A 10,044-nucleotide genomic window follows, 5' to 3' on the forward strand; every position below is an offset into this window, starting at 1 on the left:
TACAAAATTATTACCCAGAAATTAGTAGCATTTCTATACACTAGTAACAAAGTAGCTGAAAGAGAAACTAAGGAAATAATTTCACTTACAAATGCACCAAAAAGAATAAAGTATCTAGGAATAAACTTAACCAAGGAGGCGAAAGGCTTGTACTTTGACCACCAGAAACGTTGCTAAAAGAAAATGAAGGTGACATAAACAAATTGAAAGTTATTCCATGATCATGGGGTAGAAGAAATCTTATTGTTACAATGTCTTACTCAAAGCAATCTACAGGTACAATGCAATCCCTATCAAAACATCAACAGCATTTTTTCACAGAACTAGGATGAATACTGCTAAGTTATATGGAATCACCAAAGATGCCGAGTTGTCAAAGCAATCTTGAGAAAACTGAACGAATCTGGAGGTAACACAATCCCAGATCTCAAATGCACCATAAAGCTGTAGTAATCAAAGCAGTATAGTACTGGCACAAAAATAGATACATAGATCAATAGAACAGAACAGAGACAAGAAACCCAATCTTAAATGGACAATCTATGACAAAGGAGACATGAATATAATGGAGGAAAGACAGTCTCTTTGATAAACAGTACTGGGCATACTGGACAGTTACAAGAATGAAATTAGATCATTTTCTAACATATACACAAACATGGGATGGATTAAAAACCTAAATGTGAGTCCAGAAACCATAAAAATCCTAAAAGAAGACACAAATAGTAATTTCTTTAATGTCAACAATTTTCTAGTTAGGTCCCCCAAGGCAAGGGAAACAAAGGCAAAAATAATAGAATATGCAAAAATGAGAACTTTTGCACAGCAAAGGCAATAGCTACACAAAGAGGCAACCTATTGAATGGGAGAAGATATATTTTTTTAAAGATTTATTTATTTATTTATTTATTTATTTATTTATTTATTTATTTATGAGAGACAGAGAGAGAGGTGGGGGCAGAGACACAGGCAGAGGGAGAAACAGGCTCCATGCAGGGAGCCAGACATGGGACTCGATCCCAGGTCTCCAGGATCAGGCCCTGGGCTGAAGGTGGCGCCAAGCTGCTGAGCCACCGGGCTGCCCCAGGAGAAGATATTTGTAAATAATATCTCTGATAATAGGTTAACATCCAAAATATATAAGGAATTTATACAACTCAATACCAAAGAACAAATTATTCAATTAAAAAATGGGCAGAGAACCTGTAGAAACATTTTCCCAAGAAGACATACTGATAACCAACAGACACAAGATGCTCAGCATCATTAATCATCAAGGAAATGCAAATTAAAACCAAATGAGATATCACCTTATACCAGTTAGAATGGCTAAAATCAAAATAAGAAATAAAAAGTATTGGAGAAGATGTGGAGAAAAAGGAACAGTGCATTGTTGGTGGAAATGTAAAATGGCGCAGCCAACTATGGAAAACAGTATGGAGGTTTCTTTAAAAATTAAAAATTGAAAAAAAATAAAAAATTGAAATATACTATCATCTAATAATTCCACTGCTGGGTTGTGACCCAAAGAAAACAAAACCACTAACTTTTTTTAAAAATGTTTTTAAATTTATTTATTTATGATAATCACACACAGAGAGAGAGAGAGAGAGAGGCAGAGACACAGGCAGAGGGAGAAGCAGGCTCCATGCACCGGGAGCCCGACGTGGGATTCGATCCCGGGTCTCCAGGATCACGTCCTGGGCCAAAGGCAGGCGCCAAACCACTGCGCCACCCAGGGATCCCCAAAACCACTAACTTGAAAAGATTTATTGTATTGTTATTTGTAACAGCCAGGATATGGAAACAACCTGTGTCCATCAATAGACAAATGGATAAGGAAGATGTGGTATAATATATATGGTGGAATATTACACAGCCATAAAAGGATGAGATCATGCCATTTGAGACAACATGGGTGGATCTCGTGGGTATTATGCTAAGTGAAATATGTCAGACAGAGAAAGACAAATACCATATGATTCCATTCATAAGTCAAATTTTTAAAAAAGAATAAAACAAAAAGCAGAATCAGACCTATGACAGAGAACAAGCTAACTGATGGTTGCCAGAGGGGAAGGGAATGGGGTGTTAGGCAAAATGTGTGAAGGAGAGAGGGAGATAGAACCTTCCAGTTATGGAATGAATCAGTCTCAAGAATAAAAGGCACAGCATAAGGAATACAGTCAATCTTATTGTAATAGTGATGTGACAGGATAGATGGTAGCTACGCTTGTGAACATAGCACACTGTATAGAGTTATCTAATCACTATGTTGTATATCTGAAGCTAATGCAATGCTGTGTATCAGCTGAACTAAAAAAAAGGAAAAAGAGAGGAAAATGAGAAAAATAAGTTGCAGGGGTGAGAGGTTCAGTAGAAAGAATACAGTCAATAATATTGTTTTTTTCTTTTATTTTTTTATAGTCAATAATATTGTAATAACTATGGTGACAGGTGGTATCCTCACTTGCTGTGGTAAGCATTGTGTAATGTATAGAGTTGTCAAGTCACTAGGTTATACACCTGAAACTAGTATAATATTATACGTCAACTATACTTTGATTAAAGGAAAAAAAAGAATCATCTTGCTTTCTCTAAGAGCTGGGTCTTTCCCCCTGCCAGGCCTGGGACTCCCACCCATCACCACCAGCAGTTTCCAGGCTTAACTGAGCTTCTTCCATCCCTCTTCTCGGGTGGAGGCTGCCACCAGGCTCACTACCAAGGGGCATTTCTACCAAGCTCTGCTCTAAATTTGCCTATTCCGGGTATTTCATATAACTGGAACCCTACAATAACTATCTTTTTGTGGCTGGCTTGTTTCACTGACCACAATGGTTTTGAAGTTTTTCCACATTGGAGTGGATTATTGCTCCATTCTAATAATGACCCATGTCTGGATATACCACATTTATCTATTCATTTATTTATTTTTATTTCTTTAATTTGTAGAGATGATCATTTATGTTTGGTCCTATTGCTGTAAGATCCAGAAGAGAATCCATGATCCCTCTAGCCTCATTCCAAAAGTATCTATTCATTTATTGATAACAATAAGGTTGCTTCCACTTTTTGTATATTGTGATTAATGCTACTATGAATGTTGGTGTACAGCATCTCTTTGAGTCCTTGTTTTCAATTCTTTGAGGATAGATCTCTGGAAGTGCAATTGCTGGGTCTTGTGGTAAAATGGGTTGAATTGTGTCCCCTGGAAAAGATAATGTTCAAGATTTAACCCCTGGTATCTCAAAATGGAATCTTACTTGGAAATAGGGTTTTTTACAGAAATAAGTTTAAATGAGATCATTAGGATGGGTTCTAATCTAACAAGACTATGTCCTTATTTAAAAAAAAAAAATTAGGGCAGCCCATGTGGCTCAGCGGTTTAGCACCACCTTCAGCCCGGGGCCTGATCCTGGAGACTTGGGATTGAGTCCCACATCAGGCTCCCTGCATGGAGCCTGCTTCTCCCTCTGCCTGTGTCTCTGCCTCTCTCTGTGTCTCTCATGAATAAATAAATAAAATATTTTAAAAAAATAGAAAAATTAAAACGGGGTAATTTGGTCATGCACAGAAAGAAGATATGAGGATGCAAGGACAATGCCATCCATAAGCCAAGGAATGCCAGAGGTCTCCAGAAGCCAGAAGGCATGGAACAGATTCTTCCTCACAGCTCTCAGGAAAACCAACCCTGCCGACACCTCGGTCTTGGACTTTCAGCCTCTAGAACTAAGAGACAATAAGTATTTGTTGTCTAAGCCCCACCATTCTGCGGTACTTTGTATGGCAGACCTAAGAAATGAATACAGATAGTGATTCTGTGTTTAGCTTTTGAGAAGCTTACCAAGCTCTTTTTCTTCAGAGCCTGTACTATCTTACCTTCTTACCCACAACGTGTGTGGGGTTCCAATTTCTCCATGTCTTTACCAACACTTGTTTCCCTTTTTAAACATATTTTAGCCATCCTACTAGGTGTGGGGTGTTATCTCACTGTGATCTTGATTTGCATTTCCCAATGATTAATGGTGCTGAGCATCTTTTCATGCGCTTATGGGCCATCTGTATACCTTGCATTTTTAAATCCTCTGACTGGCTCTCTGAAGCTACAGCCTGAAGGCAGCAGTCTTTCCTCCTCAGGTGGTCTCCACCAACCTCAGGTAGTCTCCGCCAACCTCTTTCTCTGTCATTCTCCCTCACTACTCCATGTTTATTTTCTTCATAGCATTGATCAGTTTATGATTATAAATTCATTCGTATGCTTTTGTCTGCTTTCCCTAGACTGTAAGCATTTCCCTTTTATTTGGAGGAAGAAGAAAAAAAGGACCAACATGTTGCACGATGCCTGGCAAAAGCTAGATACCAAGCATGCAACTGTTGAATGAGTGAATTATCCATTAAGGTAAGACAGGCGCTGTTGTGTGACTGTACAAATGGCAGCCGGGAAAGGGTAAAACTTGGCTGAAGATCCACATTCTGTGAAGAGTGAGCTCTGCAAGCTGGAAAACATCAAACCCACAAGGAGCACTTGCCTCTCACTCTATTTTAGAGCCAGAGAGTTTGTTGGAATCATTGTAAATCATTGTTAAACACTGGTCATTTCTCCCTAAAAGCAATTGTTGAAAATAGCTTCTTTATAGTAGCCTCTCACTCATCCACCCGCCACCATCAACCTACCCACATCCCATCCCACATCCATCCATCTGTGCACCATCTACCTGCCCTATAACCACCGTGCATTCACCTATTCATCTACCTCTCCTCTTCCACTCACCACCAACCCATCTGCCCACCCTTCAGCCACCATGCACCCCTCCATCCCCCTTACACACCCATCCCTGGTGCTTGGGCATGGTCTTATGGCCCCTACTGGTTCCCACTATCACCCGTGCAGTTTGCTTAGTGTGGTTCCCATTTGAAGAATTCTTTTTTTTTTCCACTTGAAGAATTCTAAGGTGAAGATTATGTGTATCTCAAACAGGTTTCTGAGGCTTCCTTCCAGATCTCACTGATTCGGGGATGCTGGAAGGCCCAGGTCCCGGTGCAGATTTGGTTATTCCAAAGATCTGCCTGAGGCTCTGTCTGGATCCAGTGATTCTGTGCTTGAAAATCTTTCATCCATGGAGAGAGATGCAGGGTATCTTAAAGGGCCCCTGGAGCTGCTTCCTGCACCACATCCCCTTCTGCTTTTTTTCTCTTTGCAGCCCCCCTGGCCCCCACCCCTTGCACCGGGATGGAAGGTTGAGACCCGGCTGGGACTTCAGAGCTGCTGTCGTCGGACTCTCATTATGGAGGAGGAAACTGAAGCCCTAGCATCTTAATGTTCATCTGATCCAGGGGCTACTGTTCCCAGAGTCCAGCCTGAGACTCGGAACCCTGCCAGGCAGACAGGACATGACTCTGCTGCCTGTGGGCTTTCCGCTTCCCTTCTACCACACTCAAACTAGAGAGAGTACCATGCATCCATGTCCTGCAGTTGGGAGCAAACAGGGCTATTGTCTTTGTGTCTTAAACAAGGACAGAGACATCTGTTGAACAAATCACACCAATGTCATCTACGGTTTTAACTTGAGCTGGCTTATGCTATCCATGGGTAGCCCCTTTTGGAAGTGTCCACATCAAGTGGAAACCAAAGCTCTGGTTCAGGGGAGAGAGATTTCTAAGAATTAGCCAGGTGGTTTAAGGGCCTGACAAGTCCCAGTAAGAGAGAGTGAAATATAACCGTGGGCTCTCCCCGCCTGCAGCTCTCAGCGTATCACTAACACCTTCTAGGCTGTCCTGCTGAGACTGTGTCTGCATCAAAGCATCCTGCACAATGTTATTCCTCTTGCCAGACAAACTTGAGCTGTTTTCCAAACTCAAAATCACACCTCAGAAGAGATTGCTTTATCAATTCCCTGGCAAGTACATTTCCCGCTCTGCCGCCAACATGTCCCCTATATCCTGCTATGGATTTAGCCCTTTGCAGACTTTTTTAGTCTATTTAGAAAAAAAAATGTACCTTGGAGATAAAAAGTAGGTTAAAGAGAGGAAATGACCATGGAAATGCAAAAAACCAAAAGGCAGTGACCGGCATGTTAAAAGTCAATAAAATGCCATTTGAAAGGTTCTTTTTCATACTCACTTGTAACAAGTCCAAGGGATTAACTGAGACCCCCACCTCCCCCGGCAGTGTTAATACTCAGTGGAAAGAGTGTTTTTACAAGTGGGCTCCATTTGTAATGACATTCTGAAACATGAAACCCTGCAGCTAATTTCACTGTTACCTGGACGTGCATATTTATGAGCTCCAGAACCAGGTTTCTCCCGCATGTGTCTGTTATTGCCTCCCCATTTTCCATCTTGGGGATCAGAGCTGGTGTCAACTGTTGGACAGTCGGGACAGCTCTTAGATTTATGAATTTTCTTTTTTCCTTAAAAAAAATCACTGCAGCAGACCAGCATTCAGGAAGGTGAAGGAAACAGGAGAGGATCCCATGGTTTGTGGAGCTTTGGGGACATCGATAAGTCTGTTTGTAGCTAATTTCCAATTTAGGAGGAGCCAGAAGCCAGACTTGGAATGCAGTAATATGATGACAGCTAATATCAGTCTTTTGGACAAACGATAATTGGTCAAGTGAACTTCAAAGTGTGGGTTTAAAAAAGACACCCCACTATATATAACAAAGTGAATAGCAGACAGTTGGAAGATTGAAACATAAAAATCAGCTACGTTATATATGCTGCCTCATGGTGACAAGGTGGCTGCACACCTTCAGCATCACATCTGTATTTCAGGCACTGATAAAAAGCTGCTAAAATGACTTCCTAGAAGCCTTCGAAACTGCTGCTTATATTTGATTGGTCCAAATCTGGGTGTGAGGGATGCTAGGAAATAGAAATGTCTTTATCTGAGTACTACTCCCAAACAAAACTGGAGTTCTCTGTTAGTAAGAACAAATGGTAGAAAGGATAACAGGTCCACAACTAGTAGCATCTTCCCAGTGTCTTACTAATTGTTTAAGAAGATAGAAACAAGAATAACATGTAAGTTCTAGGACTGAGAGACTAAGAGGATAAAGACATCATTCCCCCCACCCCAAGCCCAGCACTTCTGGGGGGTAAATCCCTTCTCTTTCTACCATGTTGTTTGAGACACCTAGGAGACTTCTGCATAGAGAAATTGAGGAGGCAGTGGATTGTGCATACCTGGAACTCCAGGGAGATTCAGATTTGAGAGAGGGCGGCATATGAACGAAATTTTGAAATCATGGACTGGATGAAATCACCTGGCAAGGAAGAGAAGAAAGTCAAGGAAAGATTTGGGTCTGGGAGGGAAGAAGAGCAAGGAGGCTGCACTAGGGCAAGCTGTGCGTGGGGAGGGACAAGGTGACCTGGTGTCTGCAGGCCTAGGAAAGAGGGCTCCGGGAGGGAGTGATCCACCATGGGACACGACTGCTGGGACAGTTAGAGGAAGACAGAAAACTGACCAATGGTTTTGGCAAAGTGGAAGCCATGTGGGACCCTGAGAAAAACTTTTAATGGCTGCCTGGTGGATTTAGCGTGCTTTACTTACCCATTCCCCTAACCACATATGCTTGGGTCATCCTTTTTCTTCCTTTTTCTGTTTTGCTGATGACAACAATGCTACAATGGGTATCTTGTGCTATGTTCTGCTCACATGTGATAGTATTTTTTTTTTATAAGGCCTAGAAATTACGGAGCCAAAAGGCACGCATGAGTTAAATTATAGTCCATATTGTCAAAGGTCTACTAAATGGTCCTGAGTCAAACTCCTGCCAACCATGTATGTGCCAGTTTAACACAAAGGTAAATCTTTCGTAAGCTGATGAAACATACTTGCTTTCATTTGAATTTCATTGATTACTTCTTTTATTGATCATGTGTATTCATATCTTCCCCCTCATTTTTCTTTTCACCTCTTTGTTCTTGTTGACTTATCAGAGCTCCTTTACATATGTAATTTTTTCCAGTTTATGGTTTTCCTTGATTTTTGAAGTGTTTTTTTTTTCCTTATCTAATAAATGCAGAATTCAAAGTTGACTACATTTTTTGCTTTTCTGCTTAGAAAGGCCTTGGTTGCCTCAAGATTATAAAAAGACTCCTTTCCCTCTAGGTTTTATAGTTGCCTTTCTTTTTTTTTTAAGGAGGGAATCTTTCATCTATATAAGACTTATTTTGGTAATTAGAAGTGAGGGTGAAAGCCAAGCTTATTTTCCAAATGGTTGCCCAGCTGCTTTAGTATCATTGCTTAAGTAATTTATCTTTCCCCAATTAATGTGAAACCAGTTGTATTAACACATTTCCATATATTGTTCTTTTTCTATATTCTCTCTTGTTCCATGAACCATCTGTGAATTTGTCTACTGCTGGGCCAGTACCATACTGTTTTAATTGCTATGGCGTTCTACATTAAGATGTGTTTCTGTGGCCAGTGATGGAAAAATCCATCTTAAACTGGTTTGCATGACTGGGAAATATGTCGATTCAAGGAACTGAAAAAGACAAAGGAGTGCTAGCAGTCTCCAAGATGCTTTTTTCCCCCCTCATCAGTGGACTTTGTTCTCAGTTTGGCCAGTCACACCAGGCTCATGTCTTCTCACGTCCAAGTTTACCACACCCCTCTCTGGCTGCAGCATAAGCCCCCTTGCCTCCTGTTGGCATTGACTTGGTCATGTTCCTATCTCTGAGAAAGTATGAGTCCATGCAAGGGTGGAATCAACTTCACTCAAAAGACTTGGGCTGAGATAAGGGAACCTGGTTGCATAAAAATAAAGTGGTCAGTGTCACCAGAAGAGAAGGATAAGAGTGAGTGGATGCTGGATGGCAAGAACAAGAGATGTCTCCTATAGGTTAAAATAGTTTTAATTCCTTGTACGTTATGAACTTCCTTGTTTCTCTTCAGAAATTATGTGGCTGTTCTCATGTATTAATTCTTACAGGTGAATTTAAAAACATGTTTTTTCGAGTTCTAAAAAAATAAAGCTTTTATTAGATTGAATTAAATTTATAGATGATCTCAGGAAAAAAGACATCCTTACCATATTGAGTCATTCCACCCCAAAACATGAGGTAATTCTCTATTTACTCAGATTTTCATTAATTTTTCTCAGGAGAGTTAAAAAATTTTTTCGTATGGATTCTGTAGATTTCTCAAGTTTACTCCCTGAGATTTTGTGTTTTTTTAATTAATAATCTTTATTTTTTCCCCCAAAATTTTAGATTAGCAGAAAAATTGTGCAGAAAGTACAGAGTCCTGGTATACCACCCTCAGCCCCTGCTCTCCTCTGCCCTCTGTCTAGATTCCCCTACTATTAACATCTTCCCTTGTGAGCTCCATTTGTTACAACTGATGAACAATATTGATACATCATTAACTAAAGTCTATAGTTTACATTAGGATTCACTCTGTGTGGTACATCCTCTGTATCCACCACTACAGAGTGGTGTCACTGCTCTTAAAAGTCCCCTGTGCTCCATCAATTCATCCCTCCTCCCCTCCACACCAGTCCCTGGCAACCACTGATGGCTTTCCAGTTTCTATGGTTTTGCCTTTTCCAGAATGCCATATGCTTGGAATCATACGGTATGTAGACTTTTCAGACTGGCTTCTTTGACTTAGCGGTATGCATTTAAGATTTCTCCATGTCTTTTTATGGCTTGATAGCTCATTTCTTTTTATGATTGAATAATATCCCATTGTATGCATGTACCACAGTTTATCCATTCCTTGGGATTTTAAAAAAATGTATTTTTATGATGGTTTCAGAAGTGTAAATTTTCAGTAATCACTTCTAAGTTTCTGTGCCAGTTACTCAGCGTTGTCTCTTTGCTCCAAAAGTTGCATCTAGAGCTTTGTGGTTATGGGGCTGGGATTCTGGAAACATTTTTTGGATATGTTTATATATTATGGTTGCCATTGGAGTGATAATTAGCACCTCTATCACATTACATAAGTATTCTTTCTTTTTAGTTAAGTAATTACATTCTAGTCCCTTAGGAACTTGGATGATTGCACTACAATACTGTTGTCTATATTCACTGTAC

The 10,044-nt window shown here is 40.3% G+C and overlaps 1 long non-coding RNA gene across 3 annotated transcripts in view; it reads left to right on the forward strand.

The window, feature by feature from the left end:
• LOC106558096 overlaps positions 1–8,043 on the forward strand; it is a 28,929-nt gene extending 20,886 nt beyond the window's left edge. Inside the window, exons 3-5 of one of the 3 annotated variants that reach the window (XR_005382351.1) lie at positions 3,575–4,157; positions 4,279–4,399; positions 5,202–8,043. This is a non-coding gene — a long non-coding RNA (uncharacterized LOC106558096). The remainder of the gene's footprint in view (positions 1–3,574; positions 4,158–4,278; positions 4,400–5,201) is intronic. The other 2 variants (XR_005382349.1, XR_005382350.1) reach the window with 2 other exon arrangements.
• Positions 8,044–10,044: the final 2,001 nt, after the last annotated feature.

This window comes from Canis lupus, chromosome 31, assembly GCF_011100685.1.
Source record: "Canis lupus familiaris isolate Mischka breed German Shepherd chromosome 31, alternate assembly UU_Cfam_GSD_1.0, whole genome shotgun sequence".
NCBI classification, from domain to species: Eukaryota; Metazoa; Chordata; class Mammalia; order Carnivora; family Canidae; genus Canis; species Canis lupus.